This window comes from Halichoerus grypus, chromosome 5, assembly GCF_964656455.1.
Source record: "Halichoerus grypus chromosome 5, mHalGry1.hap1.1, whole genome shotgun sequence".
NCBI lineage: Eukaryota > Metazoa > Chordata > Mammalia > Carnivora > Phocidae > Halichoerus > Halichoerus grypus.
The window spans coordinates 124,408,244-124,429,536 of NC_135716.1; the positions used below are offsets into that span (position 1 = coordinate 124,408,244).

Sequence of the window (21,293 nt, forward strand, 5' to 3'; positions counted from 1 at the left end):
TAAAATTTCAACAAGCAGGACTTTCTCAAATACTTAAAACTCTTTTTAAAGTTAATAAATGAAACTTGTAAATATAGTGAGTCACAAGTTCTCTTTAAACATTCCAGTATTGCTTTTTTTTTTTAAATATATATATATATATATATATATTTTTTTTTTAATTTATTTATTTGACAGAGAGAGAGAGCGAGAGAGGGAACACAAGCCGGGGGAGTAGGAGAGGGAGAAGCAGGCTTCCCGCCGAGCAGGGAGCCCGATGCGGGCCTCGATCCCAGGACCCGGGGATCATGACCTGAGCCGAAGGCAGACGCTTAACGACTGAGCCACCCAGGCGCCCCTCCAGTATTGCTTATTAACCAAACCAAATACACCTTTAAATTTGAAGTATTGCTTATTAACCAAATCAAATACACTCACACCTTTAAATTTTATTTATGTAAATTTTTAAAGATTTATTTATTTTAGAGAGAGGGAGCACGAGAGTGTGCGAGTTGGGGGAGGGGCAGAGGAAGAGGGAGAGAGAATCTCAAGCCAACCCCACGTTGAGTGTGAGCCTGATGGCGGGGCTCAGTCTCACCACGCCGAGATCATGACCTGAGCCAAAAATCAAGTCAGAGGCTTAATTGACTGAGTCACCCAGGCGCCCTAGTCAGTCAGTATTTCAAATTTAGAATCATAAGGCTGTCAGAGTCTATAGGGTTAAAATTCTCTTAAACATTATAAGAATGTAAAAAAAAATATACATAGGATAGCTTTTAAACCTAACATAGACGTATTAATATCATGGGTTTAACATACTTAATTTCAGTATTTAGTTCTAGTTCATTTTGGAGGTTCGATAGTCACTTAAGGAAACAGTTCTGTTCCCTTGAGTAAGTTGAAATTACTGTGACACAGTTTATGACTACAGATCAGTTACCATTTTTTTTTTTAAGATTTTATTTATTTTATTTGAGAGAGAGAATGAGATAGAGAGAGAGAGCATGAGAGGGGGGAGGGTGAGAGGGAGAAGCAGGTTCCCCGCTGAGCAGGGAGCCCGATGCGGGACTCGATTCGGGGAGTCCAGGATCATGACCTGAGCCGAAGGCAGTGGTTTAACCAACTGGGCCACCCAGGCTCCCCTAGTTACGATTTCTTGACAGGCTGATTATCAGCCCTGCATTGGCCTATGGAGCTGCCTTTGTCCAGGTGTTTTTTCTTAAGCCACAGAGGGGCACATTGAACCTTTAACACTTGTCCCTGTGATAACAATGGAACTTCAAGACAGTGCCCTTTTGTAAATTTTTTTTTTTTTAAAGACTTTATTTGACAGAGAGAGAGAGCGAGAGCAGGAACACAAGCAGGGGGAGTGGGAGAGGGAGAAGCAGGCTTCCAGTGGAGTAGGGAGCCCGATGCGGGACTCGATCCCAGGACCCTGAGCTGAAGGCAGACGCTTAATGACTGAGCCACCCAGATGCCCCCTTTTGTAAATTTTTTGTGACTGCTTTTTAACTCCATTGCTTGAACAAGTTCTGTAAACCCCACCCAAGTTGCCTCAGCACTTGATTAGATTCCAAGAACCTTTTCTACCTATCTGGCTAATGCTGCATAGATTTTAGATCATTTAAGTGACACAAAGAACTGAGAAGTGTTGATAGCTTTTGTTAATTTGTGGTGACTCTATGCCACAAGACTAGAAACTGACATAAAATCTTATTTTTAAAAAAGAAAATTAGTAGTGGAATGCCTGGGTGGCACAGTCCGTTGAACGTCCAACTCCTGATTTTGGCTCAGGCCCTGATCTCAGGGAGGTGAGATGGAGCCCTGAGTTGGGCTCTGTGCTTAGCTGGGCTCTCAGCTCAGCAGAGTCTCCTTGAGAGTCTCTTCCTCTACCCCACCCCGCTATGCACGTGTGCTCACTCTCTGTCTCTCAAAATAAATAAATAAATCTTGAAAAAGAAAACAGTAGTTTTGGAAATCACTTTCCATCCTTGAAGGTGAGGTAGAAAGATAAAGACTAGCTTATCAGCATTAAGAACATTACATTAAGAGGTATAAAATAGCCTTCTCAAAAAGTGTTGAAAAGCGGAGTGCCTGGCTGGCTCTGTGATCTTGGGGTTGTAAATTCAAGCCCCATGTTGGGTGTGGAGATTACTTAAAAAAAACTGAAAACCCCCAAACCTTTAAAAAAGTGTTAAAAGGGGATCTGTGTTAAACTTAGAGATATATCTAAAAAGACTTTTTGTTCTTATTTTTGATATTTTTATGCTTTGGATAAATATTTGTGTTTATAAGATTTCAGAACAACTCATTGGCAAGGATAGGTATAACTAAAGCAGCTTTGAAAATTTTGCTTGAAACCACAGGCAGGAACTTATAGTGTGAGTTGCTTAAAAGTAAAGAATTAAAAAAAAAAAAAGTATGGAATTCAGATAAAAAAGTTGTATAAGCAGAATTCTCTGTTAAATTCACCAACTTTAAGGCATTGTACTAAGAGAATAAAAAATGAATTGCACTGCTCCTTTAAGGAGCCTATAATCAAATAGGGAATATAGACATGCCAAATAACACATTTTAAATTCTGTACTAGAAGAATTAAGCCTTGTGGGAGCAAAAGAGAAGGCAGTTAATTCTGATGAATCATCGAATTGGGCTTTAAGGAAGAACAGTTTTCCATTGAAGATGGGGGAAAATCATTTTTTTTTTTTTAATTGGACTGAAAAAATCAGAATCAGGGCTGGATTTATTGTAACATATTTTGTGAGCAGGTAAAGAATAGATTGTAATTGCAGACTAATTAGACTATTATAGTTGTTCAAATAGGGTGATGATGGCCTCAACTGGAGCAATAACAATAGGGCAGAAAGAGACGTAGACAGTTCTTTTCAAGACACTGTAGAAGAATAATGAGTTTGGGGACGCCTGGGTGTCTCAGTTGGTTGGGCGTCTGCCTTCAGCCCAGGTCATGATGCCAGGGTCCTGGGATCGAGTCCCACGTTGGGCTCCTTGCTCAGCAGGGAGCCTGCTTGTCCCTCTGCCTGCCGCTCCCCTGTTTGTGGGCTCTCTCTCTCTGACAAATAAGTAAATAAAATCTTTAAAAAATAATAGTTTGTATATTGGTGGGAAAAGGAGTTAAGCTGTGTGAAATTTTTTTTTTTTTTTTGAAAGAGTTTATTTATTGAGAGAAAGAATGAGTGGGGAGAGGGACAGAGGGAGAGGGAGAAGCAGGCACCCCTCTAAGCAGGGAGCCAGTGTGGGGCTCAATCCCAGGACCCCGGGATCATGATCTGAGTTGAAGGCAGACACTAAATCAGCTGAGCCACCCAGGCACCCTGAAAGCTTTTTAGCTTGGATTGTTAGATATTTTTCACTGAGATTGTTGAAATAGGAAGAAGATAATATTTTTGGGGTAGGAAGAAAATGACTGGAGATTTGTACTTGTTGAATAAAAGATACTTTTGGAACCTCTAGATTGAGAGCACAGAATATGGTAGATTGAAGTTTGGGATGGAGGTTGGGGCTACAGATATAAAACTTTATAGGTTAAAATAATCTGAGTTACAATGATTTTACCTGTGGAGAGAGGATAAGAAATGAACATGTACATTTTGGGGGGTGCAGAGAGGAGTCACAATGCCTGAGAAAATGGAGGGGAGGAGACTTGGAATTTATCTCAGAGGTAGGAAAACTAGAAGGAAATGAAGGTCAGAGATGGAAGTTTCAAAGTAAGGAGGAAGTGATGACTTGGTTAAGAGCTTCCAAGGGATTTTAATGGTGTAGTGACTAAGAAGAGAAACCTTTGCATTTGGGGGAAGAACCAGCTAGATTTGATAGGGACTTTTTTTTTTTTTAAAGATTTTATTTATTCAACAGAGAGGGAGACATTGAGAGAGGAAACACAAGCAGAGGGAGTGGGAGAGGGAGAAGCAGGCTTCCTGCTGAGCAGGGAGCCCGATGCGGGGCTCGATCCCAGGACCCTGGGATCATGACCTGATCTGAAGGCAGACGCTTAACCGACTGAGCAACCCAGGTGCCCCTTGATAGGGACTTTTAGAGGAGTTTGATTTTGTAAAATCTCAGGATCTAATAGTTTGTTGCTTAGAAAAGAAAAAAATAAAAGTACCAGGCTGCATTGGTCTCTATTGGTATATCTCTGCTATAAATTTAGTTTTCTGGCTTCTTGCTTATTTTGTTGGTAATTAACTTTTAAAAACTTTTTTATTGAAGTATAGCACATGCATATGTACATATATAAAACATTATCAATATTAAGTGTATAGCCCAGTGAATTTTGAGAAACTGAACACTCCCCAAGTAACCAGCAACTAGAGCAAGAAAGAGCATATTAGCAGTACCTTCTTCCAGTTACTTTCTACTTTCCCATCCCAAGGGTAACCTTTATCCTGACTTTTTTTTTTTTAAGATTTTATTTATTTATTTGACAGAGAGACAGCAAGAGAGGGAACACAAGCAGGGGGAGTGGGAGAGGGAGAAACAGGCTTCCCGCTGAGCAGGGACCCCGATGTGGGTCCCGACCCTGGGATCATGACCTGAGCCGAAAGCAGACGCTTAACAACTGAGCCACCCAGGCGCTCTATCCTGACTTTTGACAGCATAGTTTTCTTTGATTTCAAACTTTATGTAAATGACATCATGTATTATTAATTTTTGAGAGATTTTAAACCTAAATATTTTTACTACTTTTGTTATGAAATACAGAACCATGAAATTTTTATCATAAAATTTAGATCATCTTGTGTGGTTAGTTTAATATGTGAGACTGTACTGACTTTTTCATCAATTTGTAGAAATTACCATAGCTCTGTAAGAAGAAATTGATGCTTGAATTACATTAATTTAGTGCTTGCTTTGGTAGCACATATACTTAAAAAAATTGAATGAAATTACATTAATTTATTCTGGATAAGGATAAAACATTTTAGTGAAAAATTAAAAAATCATCAAGTGGCTTAGATAGAAAGCAGGATTTGCAATATCCAACTTAGGTATCTTCTATAAGATTTTGATGCTTTTATCTTTTGATGAACATACTGATTGGGAAAAGGGGTCTTGTGGGAAGATACAGGACTTCAGTGGTGTTTGATATTAAAACCAGAAAATAGCTCTTGAAAGGCAGGAGAACATAGAACTCTTATAGTAGGGAAGCTTGATGACACTTGGCATCTTTTTATGTCCTGTGTTCCTTGGTAAATAATGTTTTACACTGTGAGTTTTCTTACTGTGGGAGGTTGGGCCTTGCACTTAAAACAGTGGAATGAAGTTGCATTTTTGGCAGTGGTTCCTGAGGGATATGTTTAATCTGAAGTTCTGATAATCAGGTTTTTGGCATCTGTGTGTTTCTCTGATAAATGTTGCTACCTCAAATGTCAAATTCAAATACAAAAATTTTCCTTAGGGGGAAAATTTTTTTTCCTTAGGTAAATTGAAATATCTCAGAATCAGCATTTATAACCCTTCTATAGCCTTGTTAGAGTTTCTAGAAAATGTCCCTTTTGACCTTTATTGATTTCAGCTATATTATGATTTATGACATGCCATCTTCAGGTTTGATTTTTTTTTAAAGGTCTAGGTTATTTTTATTTTTATTTTTTTATTTTATTTTTATTTTATTTTTTAAGATTTTATTTATTTATTTGACAGAGAGAGACACAGCGAGAGAGAGAGGGAACACAAGCAGGGGGAGTGGGAGAGGGAGAAGCAGGCTCCCCGCGGAGCAAGGAGCCTGATGTGGGACTCGATCCCAGGACCCTGGGATCATGACCTGAGCTGAAGGCAGTCGCTTAACCGACTGAGCCACCCAGGCGCCCCCATAAAGGTCTAGGTTATTTTTAAAGATTTTATTGATTGATTGTAGAGAGAGGGAAAGGGAGAAAGCAGAGGGAGAGGGACAAGTAGGGTCCTTGCTGAGCACAGAACCCCACATGGGGCTTGATCTCACAACCCTGAGATCATGACCTGAGCCGAAAACAAGAGTCAGATGCTTAATCGACTGAACCCCCCCTTTTTTCTTTTTAAAGATGCACAGAAATTTAAAAAGAAATCTGAGACCCCTCCCCATCCCCACACCTCCAGTCATACTTTTTTGGAAAGAAGTTTTTTCTTTTTTAAAATAGAAATACAGACTAGACTTAAAAAATATTAAACAGTTCATTAAGTTTGTTAGATAAAATGAAATGAAATAATACATTAGTTAGCCTAAATCTAAAATTCTTTTTCATTAGTAACATTAAAACATTTAAAGCCACATTGAGTGATAGCAAATTAGTAAAGCATTATAAGCCTTTTTTATGTAAAGTATGCTTCCTAAGCATATTTTATTTATTTTTATTTTTTTTTAATTTATTTATTTGTCAGAGAGAGAGAAAGAGAAAGCATAGCCGGGGAAGCAGCAGGCAGAGGGAGAAGCAGGCTCCCTACTGAGCAAGGAGCTCGGTGTGGGACTCAATCCCAGGACCCTGGGATCATGACCTGAGCCGAAGGCAGATGCTTAACCGGATGAGCCACCCAGGCGTCCCCCTAAGCATATTTTAATGTATTTTTTTGCAAAGTCACTTTAAAATAAATTTAGAAGTTTTGTTAAATATAGCTTTTTAAAAATATAATGAAAGGTTTTTAAAAATAATTGCTAGATAGAGAGAGGGAGGGGCAAAGGAAGAGGGAGAGAGCGAATCTTAAGCAGGCTCCACACCCCGTATGGAATATGACTGCAAGGTTTGATCTCACAACCCTGAGATCATGACCTGAGTTGAAATCAAGAGTCGGATGCTTAATGGACTGAGCCATCCAGGTGCCTTAAATACAGCTTTATCTTAAAAGCAACCTGATGGTCTCCCATAGGGGCCTAAAAAAATTCGTATCCTGTGACCCAGTAAGTCTGTCTTGAAGAAGTAATTAGAGCTACAGACATACAATGTACAAGGACATTCATCAGAGGTTTATTTATAATAAATAGTACAGTATCAGAAGCAGCCTAAGTGTCCTAAGAGACTGGATATAGTTAAATTAGGGACTACTTATAGCTGTGTAGCTATTAACAGTTTTAAGACTTTAATCATGTGGCATGTTAAGTGGAATGGGGAGGGGCAGGGAAGCAGGATATAAAAAGTAGATATGTGTTTGTGAATTTTGATTTAAAAATCCACATGTAAATAAGAATGGAAGGGAATGCACCAGAATGTGAAGTGGAATGTGTAAGCTGTATTTGTACTTTATATTAAGGCTGTTTCTAATGATTGTATAATAATTATTCCATAAATATGTGTTGGGCATCAAGTATGAGAGTAGGCTCTGGATTATAAAAGTGAATAAAATAGATAAGTCCTTCTAGTAGAACTTATATTCAAGTTGTGGGAGACAGCACAACCAAATATTTGGTTGAACCTTATTAAATTGCTATTATTTGGCCATTTTTGATTTGGAAGATTGGCACTTTCTTAAGGTTCAACTTAATATATACGTCAGTTGGTGATAAGTGCTGTGGAAAAAGCTGAAAGTAGAGTAACAGGGATAGAGATGTGGTTGTGTGGAGGCAGGGATTATCATATATAGGTAGTTAGGGAAGCCCCCGATTTGGTGATATTTGAGAGAAAACTGAAAGAAGTGAGGGAACTTGCCAGAAAAGTATTCTAGGGGTGCAGCCAGTCAGTAGAGCATCCAACTCTTCATCTCTGGGTCATGGATTCAACCCTGGGTGTAGAGATCATTTAAATAAATAAAACTTTAAAAAACAGAAAGGTATCCTACACAGATGGAACAGTAAATTGTGTTGTATGCTTGTGAGAATGCATTAATATGTTTTGCAATATCATGCGTTTTAAAGATTTACTCAGAGTGCGTGTGCATGAATGGAGGGGGGCAGAGGGAGAGCGAGAATCGCAAGTTGACTCCCCACTGAGTGGAGGCGGCTAGATCTTAGGAGCCTGAGATTATGACCTGAGCAGAAATCAAGAGTTGGATGCTTAACCGACTGAGCCACCCAGGCACCTCATTCTCTATAGATTCTTAAAGGTGGTGGAACATCCACTTAGAGGTGGATAAATATGCTGATGAAAATTTTTTGTCCTCTCTGAGAGAGAATGACAATAAAAATGCAAGAACTTGGAAGAATTGCTATAGATCTAAGTTGCAAGTTATTTGCATTTTGATATTCAGTCTTTAACATTGATACCAAAAGGTATTTCTAGAAGGACTCAGTCCTGATAGAGGAATGGTAAAATGTTCTAACTCATTATTAATCTTCACCTTGGCTTGTCTCATCTTAATTATTTTATTTTTTCTTGACACTTTCCCTAGTCTAGTCTTTCTTGATTGTTTTGTTGACCAAGACCATTGAGAATTCTTAGGACAGATGGAGCATGGCTTTTAGAAAGGGTTATGTAATCATTTATTACCTGTGACTGGGTTTTAAAGAAACTGACATTAAATTTAACTAACATTAAATTAAACATCCTTAAAGATAAAAATCACTGAATAAAATGAATGGGAATTTAGTTTTTTTCCTAAATTTAACTAATTGACAAATTTATAACCATTTTAAATACAGCATTGTAGAATTTGAATTTAAAATTATTATAAATGTGAGACTTGTCTTTAATATTTTAAAGCAAGCACTTAAGAATCATAATTATTTATAAGCATTTTCAAAATGTACATAGTTAATTAGCTATGAAAGGTATCTTTAGTGAGGAAAACTGAAAGTTGATAAAAGGAAACATTTATAAAAGTTGAAGATAATAGTGGCAGCTGGGTGGCTCAGTTGGTTAAGTGTCTGCCTTTGGCTTGGGTCATGATCCCAGGGTCCTGGGACTGAGCCCTGCATTGAACTCCCTGCCCAGTGGGGAATCTCCTCTCTCTTTTTCCCTCTCTCTCTCCCTCTCTCTCTCTGTCTCAAATAAAATCTTTGAAGATAATAGAGGGATCTTTACATCAGACATTTCACATAGGCTTGGCTGAATTATTAATATATACTTAGATTGCAAATGTCCATTAAAGATGAATGGTTGTGCAGAGCTGAGATCGTGTCTTAATCATGGTAAGTGCATAGTACATAACATGTGCTCAATTAATGCATCTTGGAATGAATCAGTCTTTCTGGTCTAAGAATCATTTCCAAGCTCTTCTGTTCTAAGAATAACCAGGCCACTTGGGACCTCAGATTGATATATAGATACTTTCTCGTCTCATTTCTTCTACATCATCAGTCAACTAAGGGAATTTTTTTTATCTCATGAAATTAAAAAGTTCAGGTGGTTATCTGGCTTCAGGCAGAACTAAATCAGAGTAGTTGAGCGATGTCCTTTTAGGGCGCTGTTACCTTCTGTTGCTTGGCCACTGAGAGTTTCAACCTTAATTTTTGCTAACCTTGAGAGAGTCTTGTCTGTTTGGCTGTCTGCTTATTAGCCATAGACCAGATCTCATGGAGGAACTAATATTGGTGCTGCTTATGTCATATATACTGTGTGTGTGTGTGTATGCGTGTATGCACTCGTGTACATGTAGGTGAGCTCAGTCATGCTTAAATTAACTGCGTCATCACATATTTATTTCATCATTCTCAAAGGTAAACATATGGTATGCATTTGTGTCTCTGGGAAAACAGTATGCTTGTAAGCTTTATACTGCTATATGTACTTTTAGCTTGTTTCATTGCTGTGTAATACAAATTATTTATTGTCGAGCATTTGGGTAGTCACAAATAGTGCTACTATGAACATCCTTGTACATGTCTTTACGTATACCTATGCATGCATTTTTTTTTCCATATGTATGTATTTCTATTGGGTATATACTTAGGATTGAAATGAGTGGGTCAGACAGTGTGTTTTTATTAAATTGATATTGCCAAACAGTTTTCCAATAGCATATCAGAGTTGACTGTTTCACATTCTTGTCAATACTTGGTTTTGTCTTTTTTAAAAATCTTAGTCATCTTGATTTTGATTTCTGTTTCCTTGATGACTAATAAAGTAGAGCATCATTTCATGTTGATTGGCTAATTTAATCTCTTTTTTGTGTGTGAAATGTCTGGTCGAGTCATTACCCATTTAAAAAATATTAGGTTGTCTAGTTCTTACTGGTGTATAGGAATTTTTATTTTATTTATTTATTTTGTAAAGATTTATTTATTTAAAGACAGCAGAGTGAACGAGAGCATGTGTGGAGGGAGAAGAGGGGGAGGGAGAAGCAGGCTCCCTGCCGAGCAGGGAGCTGGATGTGGGGCTCCATCCCAGGACCCCAGGATCACAACCTGAGCCAAAGGCAGATGCTAACCCGACTGAGCCAGGTGCTCCATTACTGGTATATAGGAATTTTTAGAATATATTTTGGTCATGAGTCCTTTCTTTGATCAAAATATTCATTGCAAATATTTTTTATCACCCTGGGGTTGCCTTCACATTCTCTTAATGATGTCTTTTGCAGAACAGAGGTTCTAAATTATAATATCCAATTGATCCGTTTTTTTCAAATACTATTTGTGAATGGTTTAAGAAAATCTTTGCCTATTCCAAGATCATGAAGATGTTCTCTTATTTTTTTCTAAAAAGTAAAATTCTTTGCACTTCACATTTAGATCCTTTGCCTATGTGAATTGATTTTTATGTGTGGCATGAGGTAGTAGTCAAAACATACTATTCCATATGGATATCCAGTTGACCCAGTATAATCTATTGAAAAAAACCTTTCTTTCCTCACTGTATTATATTTCACCTTTGTCATAAATCAGATGACCATATTTGCTCAGACTTCTAATTATTAAAGAAAGAAATGGACTTGTCCTTTTAAACATTTAAAAATACTGTGATGACTAAAACTCAAACGTAATTCTAGATTTTAATTTTGACCTTAAAAATCCTTTGCTAATGTATCAGTATTATTTATTTAATAAAAACTATTTAATTGGCTTGCTTACGTTTTCTAGGAGATAAGAAATAAGTACAATGATGGGTACTTTCAGTATCAAACTTCATGCACTGCGTTGGGTTTAGGCCTCACACCTCTCCATAGGTGGATATCCTTTCCCTCTTTATGAACACAGAGAGGGAATGACTTTGTAGGAGATTGATTTGCAAAGAAGTATTAAACTCTCTTCTGTAGTTCTGTGTTAAATGATATCATTTGTTAAACAAGAAACCTACTACAGAAAACAATAACAGACCTGGGGTGCCTGGGTGGCTCAGTCGTTGGGTGTCTGCCTTTGGCTCGGGTCATGATCCCGGGGTCCTGGGACCGAGCCCCGCGTTGGGCTCCCTGCTTGGCCAGAGGCCTGCTTCTCCCTCTCCCACTCCCCCTGCTTGTGTTCCCTCTCTCGCTGTGTCTCTCTCTGTCAAATAAATAAATAAAATCTTAAAAAAAAAAAAGAAAGAAAACAATAATAGACCTGTCAAAATATCTTCTGTTTTTGATCAGCACTGGGCTATTCTCACAGATTTTGTTTAAGTATTATAAAGTTGTTATGGATATTCTCATGTAAATCTTTATCTTAACTTCTGGAAACCATGAATGTTGACTGCCATTTGGAGGAAGTATTAGCTTAAGATCATGTATCATCTGTTTTTCAGACATAACCTATCTTATTTTCTCCTGGAAAAAGTTCTTCATTCACAGTTTTATAGAATTATTATCATAATGCAGAGAGCTACAGAGTCTCATGGATTGAACCCTGGTTTAGGCAGTAAAACCTTGGTTCAAGTTCTGACTCCATTAATTGTGTGATATAGGTATTCCTTGAGTTTGTTGCCATATATAGGAAATGAGGATGATGCCTGCCTGTCTACTTTTGAGGTTATTGTGGAGGTATAATGAGAAAGTTCTTTTGTTACCGTAAAACACATTATCAGTAGAGTGGTTAAGACTCTATGTTCTACCACTTAATTAGCTGTGTAATGTTGGGTAAAGTATTTAACTTTTTTAAGCCTCAGTTTTCTTGTCTGTAAAATGGGAATAATAATGGTACCTACCTCCATAGGATTTTGGGAGTTTTAAGGATTTATTTATTTATTTTCAGGGGGTATGGAGGGAGAGGGAGGGAGAACCTCTGAAGCAGATTCCCCGCTGAGTGCGGAGCCTGACGTGGGGCTCAATGCAGGCCCGATCCCAGGACCCTGAGATCATGACCTGAGCCGAAACCAAGAGTCTGGCACTTAACCGACTGAGCCACCCCGGCACCCCAGGATTTTGAGAGTTTTAAATGAGATAATGCAAATAAAGTGTAGTGCCTGGCAAAGTGGACATAATGTTAACAGCCATAATTATATGCATCTATTGATTATGCCCTATATATTGGGGGTACTTTATATAAATTCTTTTATTTAATTCTCTGGACCATTCTGTGTGTCAGAATGCTTTCTTTCCATTTCACAGATGAGGACTGAGTATCAGATTAATCACTTAAGGTCATGTAACTAGTAAGTTGTTTAGATTAGATGGGAATCTAACACTTGTTTTTTCCCCAGTCTACTCAGATGTCTCAAATATATGCTGTAGGTGCAGCAACACCATATAGATAAATCACCTTTGATTCATGTTTGCAGAATTTTCCCAAAGACTGAGTTTTATGGATAGCCACTGTTTTCAAATACCTTCTATCCCAGTCTTCCTTGGTTTCTTTAATTTGCTCAATAGGCCAGAACTTCTACTACAGAAATAAACATGCTTTGTTGATATATAATTAAGAAGAGTTAATGGTTTGTTTACAAACCACTAGACTCCTTGAGTCTGGCTCAGTTAGCTATTACAGAGTGACTTTAAATTTCACCTCTCGAAAGGGAAAAATACTCTGAATTTATTCTTTATTTGTAAGAAGCTTACTCCAGGGTGAAGTGCAAAACTGTAATAACTTTATAGCCAAGGGAAAAAGATCAGAAGACCCAGAAATGAAAAAGTACCTAGCCTTAAGTATTTCTGGGTGAAGTTTTTTGATGCCAAGTCTGGGCAAATAAATAAAAACAGTCTTTTTTTTTTTTTTTTTTTTAAAGATTTTTTTATTTATTTGACAGAGAGAGACACAGCGAGAGAGGGAACACAAGCAGGGGGAGTGGGAGAGGGAGAAGCAGGCTTCCCATGGAGCAGGGAGCCCGGTGCGGGGCTCGATCCCAGGACCCTGGGATCATGACCTGAGCCGAAGGCAGACGCTTAACGACTGAGCCACCCAGGTGCCCCTAAATAAAAACAGTCTTTATATTCAAAGGAAATTTGGAGAACTATACTGAGGTTTTCTTTTCTTCCTTTTTTTATTCTTTAAATGCGGTCCATTTTTTGAACTTGGAAAACTTTAAATAGAGACCTTTAAAATGTTTTTAGTCAAAGTACCCCCTATATGATTTTTGACAGTTCATTGTAAAATGGGCACCATTGAAATGAACTCTTTCTCTTACTGCTATGTTTATTTAATATCCATTTTTAAAAGACAGTTTTCATGGAAAGGTTTGTGTATTTGGGGCCAAAAGATTTTCTTTTGAAGTTGAATTTGTAAATCAATGGGAAAATGAGATAGCATTTATGAATTTTATCAACACTTTGGAATTTATCTTCTATGTGGAGTTAGATGTTTATGAAAAATAACTTGTGTGTTTGGAGTGTACAATAATAACACTGTTTTTCAAACTTTAATTCTTCTATTTTTTTGTTATATCTGGATATAATCCTTATAATTTTTTACTTTAGACTTTTTAAAAAAGATTTTACTTATTTATTTATTTGACAGAGGAGAACCAGGGGGGGAGGGCAGGCAGAGGGAGAGGGAGAAGCAGGGTCCCCGCTGAGCAGGGAGCCTGATGCGGGGCTCAGTCCCAGGACCCTGGGATCATTACCTGAGCTGAAGACGGTCGCTTAACCAACTGAGCCACCCAGGCGCCCCTAGACTTTTCTTTGACATAACTTTTTTGTGTCACCTCAATTTAAAAAAATGTTTTATAAAATGATTGGTGTCATGCCCTTTTTCCTAATACTCCTTAAAAGGAACAGTACCTAAATAAAATAAAAGTTCATTTTTTTACAGCCTGAAATTACTAGCATAGGAATAAATAACATATTTTGAGAAGTATGGAATAAACAATTATCACAAAAAACAGCATATAACTCTGAGATTCATAGGAAGAAAATGGGAAATAGTCTCTAATGGTTAATGAGTCTGTAGTTTATAGGAAAATTGCTTTTGAATGGGTTTTTAATTATTTTATTTATTTTCTAAGTGGGTTTTTAGAATTCCCATTTTTCTCGTTGGATTCTCTTGTTTTTATGTTTTTACTTTGTTTAGTACTCTTTTAATCTACTAATATGAAATAGGATTGTTGAATAATATTTAGAAGTGACAGTTGAATAATTCTTTTTATATTTATTTATTTAAGATTTTATTTATTTACTTGACAGGTAGAGACATAGCGAGAGAGGGAACACAACACAAGTGGGGGAGTGGGAGAGGGAGAAGCAGGCTTCCCACCAAGCAGGGAGCCTGATGTGGGGCTGGATCCCAGGACCCTGGGATCATGACCTGAGCCGAAGGCAGATGCTTAACGACTGAGCCACTTAGGCGCCCCAATTCTGTGTTTTTAATACTTATTGTTTTGTATGATATCATATTCAGTGTAATTACAACCTCAGTGATTCTAAGTTATTGTATTTAATTAACAAGGAGTTAAAAAAATTTATAGACCAGTACAGTATAATTTTCAAAAAAATTTTTGGGATCAATGTGGGGTGGCCCCTTTTAATTTTGTTAAAAAATGACATTAGATAATTTACAGAAAAGTCCTTTCATACCAAAAAAGTGGAGTGGCATAAATTCAGAATAAAGTAATTCTTTAAATTGAGTAAATCTGGGTTTAAAAGAAAATGAGGTATGTTTTGTACTTTACTCATTTCATCAAAGACCAGTTTTTGGGACCCAGTAGCACAAACACAGAGTTTGATTTTTTATGTTACTCTTTTCGGGTTTCTGTCCTCTCTAATGGTTCTTTGTCAGTTTCTTAAATTATCTCTTCTTTTATACCCAGACACATGGACACTGTTGCCTTCTGAGTGTCTGTCTGAAAAATTCTCCTATTCTTACTTGCCTTTGTTGACTTACATTGCTTTCACAACTTCAGCTGTGATTCATAAATTATTCTTCTGTGGACTATTCACGTTCTGAGAATTAGCTTGAGGTTTTCTACTTCTACAAAGAATACAGTCTTTGGCTGAAGATTTTTACTCCCCTAGATTATTTTTGAACAAATATTAGAGCATTTACTAATCTGTTATTCAATTCTGTCTATACCACAAGTCAGAGAAAGCAAATTAAATTCCTTACCCTTGCACTGTGACATCATTAAAATGCTCATCCTGTACCAGCCCCCCCCCCCCCATACGATAAATGATTGGGTATGCATATGGAAGGTGTGGATTGGATGATAGAGGAAAAGGGAATTAAAAGGGTCACTCCTGGGGTTTTGGTTTGGTCAGTAGGAGATTTGGTAGTGTCATTCATTAAATAAGTAAATCTAATGGAGGAACCAGGTATTGGTATTGGGGCTGAAAGAAAGATGGTGAATTCAGTTTGAACAAGTAGAATTTGAGGTTTTTGTAGAGTCAGCAGGCAGTTGGATATATGGAACTGAACTTCTGAAGGGAAATGTAGAAGTTGACATACAGATTTAAGAGTTCTCAGCATTAGTACAGTTCCTGTGGAAGGATGAAAGAAGGCAGTAACAAAGAGGGACTAGACAGCATTTTTAGGAGTACTCCCTGAGCAGAAGAATAATGTTTAAGATTCATTCTTTGACTTTTTCTTGAAGCTCCACATCCAATGAGAGAATTCTGTTGGACCTGCCTTCAAAAGCTATGTTGAAGTAGATAATTTAACACTTCGACTGATACTGCACCATTATTTCTCTAATAGCAGTAAAACCATCCTCTGTGTTTCTACTCTTTCTGTCTACAGTTTGTTCTGCACACAGCTCTTCAAATGATCCTTTTAAATAAAAGTCAGATCATGTTCCTCCCTTGATCAAAATTCTCCAGTGGCTTTCATCTCACTCAGAATAAAATTCAAAGTTTGTAACTGTGGCCTACCAGGCCCTACTACCTACATGATCGCTATTAAAATGTTAGGTCATTAGACAGTTTCTCTCTAACCACTCCATCATTTTTCATTGTCTTACCTTGCTCTATTTTTTGTAGCTTTATCACCTTACACAATTTATCTATTGACCTGTTAATATAAAATGTAAGTTTTGTGGGGTGCCTGGGTGGCTTAGTCAGTTAAGCATCTGCCTTTGACCCAGGGTCCCGGGATCCAGCCCTGAGTCGGGCTCTCTGCTCAGCGGGGAGCCTGCTTCTCCCTCTCCCGCTCCCCTTTGCTTGTGTTCTCGCTCTCTGTCAAATAAATAAATAAAATCTTTAAAAATATATATATAAGCTTTGTGAAAGCAGGAACTTTCCTTTACATTCCCAATGCCCAGAACAGTGCCAGGACTATGGTTGTTCTCAATGTTTGTTGAATGAATGAAAATGAGTGACAGCATTGGATGTTATCACTTTTCTTTTCTTTTTTTTTTTTTTTAAAGATTTTATTTATTTATTTGACAGAGAGACACAGCGAGAGAGGGAACACAAGCAGGAGGAGCGGGAGAGGGAGAAGCAGGCTTCCCGCAGAGCAGGGAGCCCGACGCGGGGCTCGATCCCAGGACCCTGGGATCATGACCTGAGCTGAAGGCAGACGCTTAACGACTGAGCCACCCAGGCGCCCCTGGATGTTATCACTTTTCTACTTAAACTTTTATTTATTCTTTTATTCCCCCCCCCCTTTTTTTTTTTTTTTTTTTTTAAGATTTTATTTTTATTTATTTGACAGAGACACAGCGAGAGAGGGAACACAAGCAGGGGGAGTGGGAGAGGGAGAAGCAGGCTTCCCGCGGAGCAGGGAGCCCGATGCGGGGCTCGATCCCAGGACCCCGGGATCATGACCTGAGCTGAAGGCAGACGCTTAACCGACTGAGCCACCCAGGCGCCCCCCCCCCCTTTTTTTAAGATTTTATTTATTTGACACAGTGAGAGAGCGGGCATAAGCAGGGGGAGTGGGAGAGGGAGAAGCAGGCTCCCCTCTGAGCAAGGAGCCCAATGCGAGGCTTGAGCCCAGGACCCTGGGATCATGACCTGAGCGAAAAGCAGCCGCTCAACCTTCTGAGCCACCCAGGTACCACCCCTCTTTTATTCCTTTTTAATCACATTTATTGTTACACTCTTGGTCCCTTCCCATTTTGCTCTTCAGTTCACATTCACACAGCAGCCAGGATGGTCTTTTTTTTTTTTAATTAAAATTTTATTTATTTATTTATTTGAGAGAGAGAGAGAAACAGCATGAGAGGGGAGAGGGTCAGAGGGAGAAGCAGGCTCCCTGCTGAGCTGGGAGCCCGATGTGGGACTCGATTCCAGGACTCCGGGATCATGACCTGAGCCGAAGGCAGTCGCTTAACCAACTGAGCCACCCAGGCGCCCCCAGGATGATCTTTTAAAAATGTGTATCAGATTGTGTCATTAAAAATCTTCAATAGGAAAAATAATCAAATTAAAAATAAAATTTAAAAAGTAAATAAAGAACAGAAAGGATCAGATTTTTACCATAGCCTGTGAAGCCCTTCATTGTCTAACAGCTGTCTGCTTTAAAGCTTATTTCATGACGCTTACTAGCTAACTAGGCTTCAGCCTTCCTGGCCTCATTCCAGTTCCTCTGATGGCCTAGTCTTTTTCTATTTCAGTGCCACCGTAGGTACTGTTCCCCTTTTCTCAAACATTTTTCTCCCCTTATTGACTTATCCTCCATATTTATTCTGTTTGGATAATGTCCCAATAATAATGTTAAATGAATGTTTTCTGGGCATCAGAGAAATGAAGAATAAGAAAGGCCTTGCTATAAAGTAGTTTTGATAAATGAAACAAACAAGAAATAGATGATTATAGTAAGTTGTAATTTTTAATCTCCTAGTGGGATGGTTTAAAGAAGGGTGGGCAAGCTCTTTATCCTGCAGTCAATATACTTGCTTTTAACTAGAATAATTTCACTCTGTTCTTTTTCTCTAGCATATAACTTAAGAGTTTTTGCCTTAAAAAACAGTTTGAAAAATACCCTATATGCTCAGTGGTATGAGCTATACACAGGGTTCCCTGAGAACACATAGCTTCTTGGGAGGGAGGAGATGGTGGTTACATTTGATCTGTGACTTGAAGGGCCAGATAAATGTTAGCTGAGCAAAGAGAAAGGAAGATAAAAGATGCTTGAGGCAGAGGTAGTAGTTTTAATCCTTGGCTGTTCATCAAAATCATCCTTGGAACTCTTAAAAAAATATATGCCTCTTGGGGTGCCCAGCTGGCTCAGGCAGAAGAGCATGTGACTCTTGTCTTGGGGTCTTGAGTTCTAGCCCCATGTTGGGTGTAGAGATTACTTAAAAATAAACTTTTTATCTATATACTTATGCTTTGTAGTAATTCTTCAGGCTGTACATTTATAATTTGTGCACTTCCTCTGTGTGTATGTTGTACTTCAATAGAAAAGTTAAAAGTAGTAAAAATAAACTTTTAAAAATTACCAAAAAAATTATAACTGGACTGAATTTCAGACCTACAGAATCAAATTCCTACTTTTTTAAGTGCCACAGATGATTTTGATACTTAACCCTTAACCATGGTTGAAAACCTTTGTGATCAGAGATTGGAACTTAGATCAGGTTGGCTGCTCGGAAGGATTTAGAGTGGAATTAGGTAGGGCTGGAACAACCCAGATACAATTTGCATCTCCATTAAGAAACTAAGATTTTAAGCTGTATTCCTGGAAAGGTGTTTTATTTTGGGGGTTTATTTTGGAATAGCTTTATTGAAGAGTAATTTATTGGACAATAATTTAAAACATGTAATTTGATGTGTTTTCATACATGTATACACTGTGCAGTCATCACTACAGTCAAGGTAATGAACATAGCCGTCACCCCTCAAAGTTTCTTCATACCCTTTTGTAATCTCTTCCTATTGTTTCTTCCTCCCCCCCCCCCCTTACTGTACCCTGGCAACCACGATCCATCTCCTTTCTGTCACTATAGACAGGGATATAGATTGTTGTCAAATGCCTTTTCAGTATTTGCATAGGAGATCTTATAAAGTGAATTATATTGAACCAACCTTAAATACATGTAAACCACTTTTACATTTTGGGGATAAACATCATTTGGTCGTGACGTATTATCCTTTTATACAGGCATACCTTGGAGATATAGCTGGCTTGGTTCTAGAACACTGCAATAAAGCAAATATCTCAATAAAGCAAGTCAAATGAATTTGTTTCCCAGTGCATATAGAAGTTGTATTTACATTATACTGTAGTATATTAAGTGTGCAATAGCATTATGTCTGCTATGTACCTTAATTTAAAAATGCTTTATTGCTAAAAAATGCTACCCGTCACCTGAGCTTTCACCAAGTTGTAATCACTTACAACAGATCACCATAACAAATAGAATAATAATGAAAAAAGTTTGAAATACTGGGAGAATTACCAAAATATGACACAGAGACAAAGTGAGCAAATGCTGTTGGAAAAATGGCACCAATAGACTTGCTTGAGGCAGGGTTGCTACAAACTTTCAATTTGTGAAGCAAAGTGTAATAATAAGAGGTATGTCTATATATTGTTGGAATCGGTTAAAAATTTGTTTAGAATTTTGCATCTATGTTCATGAGGAATATTGGTTTGTAGTATTTTCTTGTAATGTCTGTGTCTAGTTTTGGTATCAGAATAATGCTGGCTTCATACAATGAGTTGAGAAAGTATTCCTCTTCAGTTTTTTTTTTTTTTTTTTAAGATTTTCTTTCTTTATTTGACAGAGAGAGAGAGAGAGACAGTGAGAGAGGGAACACAAGCAGGGGGAGTGGGAGAGGGAGAAGCAGGCTTCCCATGGAGCAGGAAACCTGATGTGGGGCTCGATCCCAGGACCCTGGGATCATGACCTGAGCCGAAGGCAGACACCTAACGACTGAGCCACCCAGGTGCCCCCCTCTTCAGTTTTCTTGAAGAGTTTGAGTAGATTGGTATTTCTTCTTTAAATGCATAATACTCAGTATAGTCAGAATTCACCAGTGAAGCCCTCAAGGCCTGGACTTTTACTTGTTAGTAAGTTTTTAACTACAATTTCTTTAGATATGTTTAATGTATCCATTTCTCCTTGGGTGAGCTTTGGAAGTTTCTGATCTTCCAAGGAGTTTGTCCATTTCATCTAACTTATTTACTTTATTGACAAGTGATTTATAATCTCTTTTAAAAATTGAGATATGGCGTAAGACTTGAGACATAATAAAATCCACCCTTTTAAAGTGTATAATTTAGTGATTTTTAATATATTCACAAAGTTGTGTGACTGTCACCAGTACGTAACTGCAGAATACTTTCATCACTCTAAAAAGAAACCTCATACCCATTGTCACTTTCAGCTATCTCCCCCCACTTCAGTCTCTTCAACCACGAATTTCCTTTTTGTTCCTATGAATTTGTCTGTTCTAGACATTTTATATCAGTGGGATCATATAACATGTGACCTTTTGTGACTGGCTTTTTTTACTTAGCATAATGTTTTAAGGTTCATCCATGTTGTAGCATGTCTCAGCATCTCCTTTTTATGGCTAAAGAATATTCCATTGTGTATATTCTACATTTTGTTTTATCATTCAATAGTTTATGGACATTTGGGTTACTTCCACTTTTTTGCCTATTATGAATAATGTTGCTATGAACATTTGTGAACAAGTTTTTTTGTGAGCCTGTTTCCTTTTTCTTGCATATGTATCTAAAAGTGGAATTCCTGGGTCATAGGGTAATTTTGTTTGACTTACTGAGGATCTGCCAAACTTTTCCAAAGCAGCTGCACCATTTTTTGTTCCTACCAGCAATGTATGAGGGTAGCAATTTCACCATATCCTTGCCAACACTTACTATTGTCCATCTTTTCATTATGTTTATCCTAGTGGGTATGAAGTGGTATCTATTTGTGGTTCTTACTTGTATTTCACTGATGGCTACTGATGTTGAGCATCTTTGCATGTGCTTATTGGCTATTTGTATATCTTAACCGACTGAGCCACCAAGGCACCCCTGTTGTTATTTTAGCTTCTACATGTAGGTCTTTGATTCTTTTTGAGTTAATTTTTTTATATCATGTTAAGTAGGGGTCTAACTTTTTTTTTTTAAGATTTATTTATTGTACAGAGAGCATGCAAGTGGGGCGGGGGCAGAAGGAGAGACTCTCAAGCAAACTCCCTATTTAGTGTGAAATCCA

General features: G+C 37.8%; 1 protein-coding gene across 8 annotated transcripts in view; it reads left to right on the forward strand.

Annotated features, from left to right (window-relative positions):
* Positions 1-21,293, forward strand: part of ZZZ3 (zinc finger ZZ-type containing 3) — a 110,808-nt gene that overhangs the window by 12,650 nt on the left and 76,865 nt on the right. The window contains exon 1 of one of the 8 annotated variants that reach the window (XM_078072880.1): positions 17,032-17,170. The exons of the other annotated variants lie outside the window; for them this stretch is intronic. The gene's annotated coding sequence lies outside the window, so the exon portion shown is untranslated. Of the gene's footprint in view, positions 1-17,031; positions 17,171-21,293 lie in introns of those variants that run through there. 8 annotated transcript variants of the gene reach the window in all.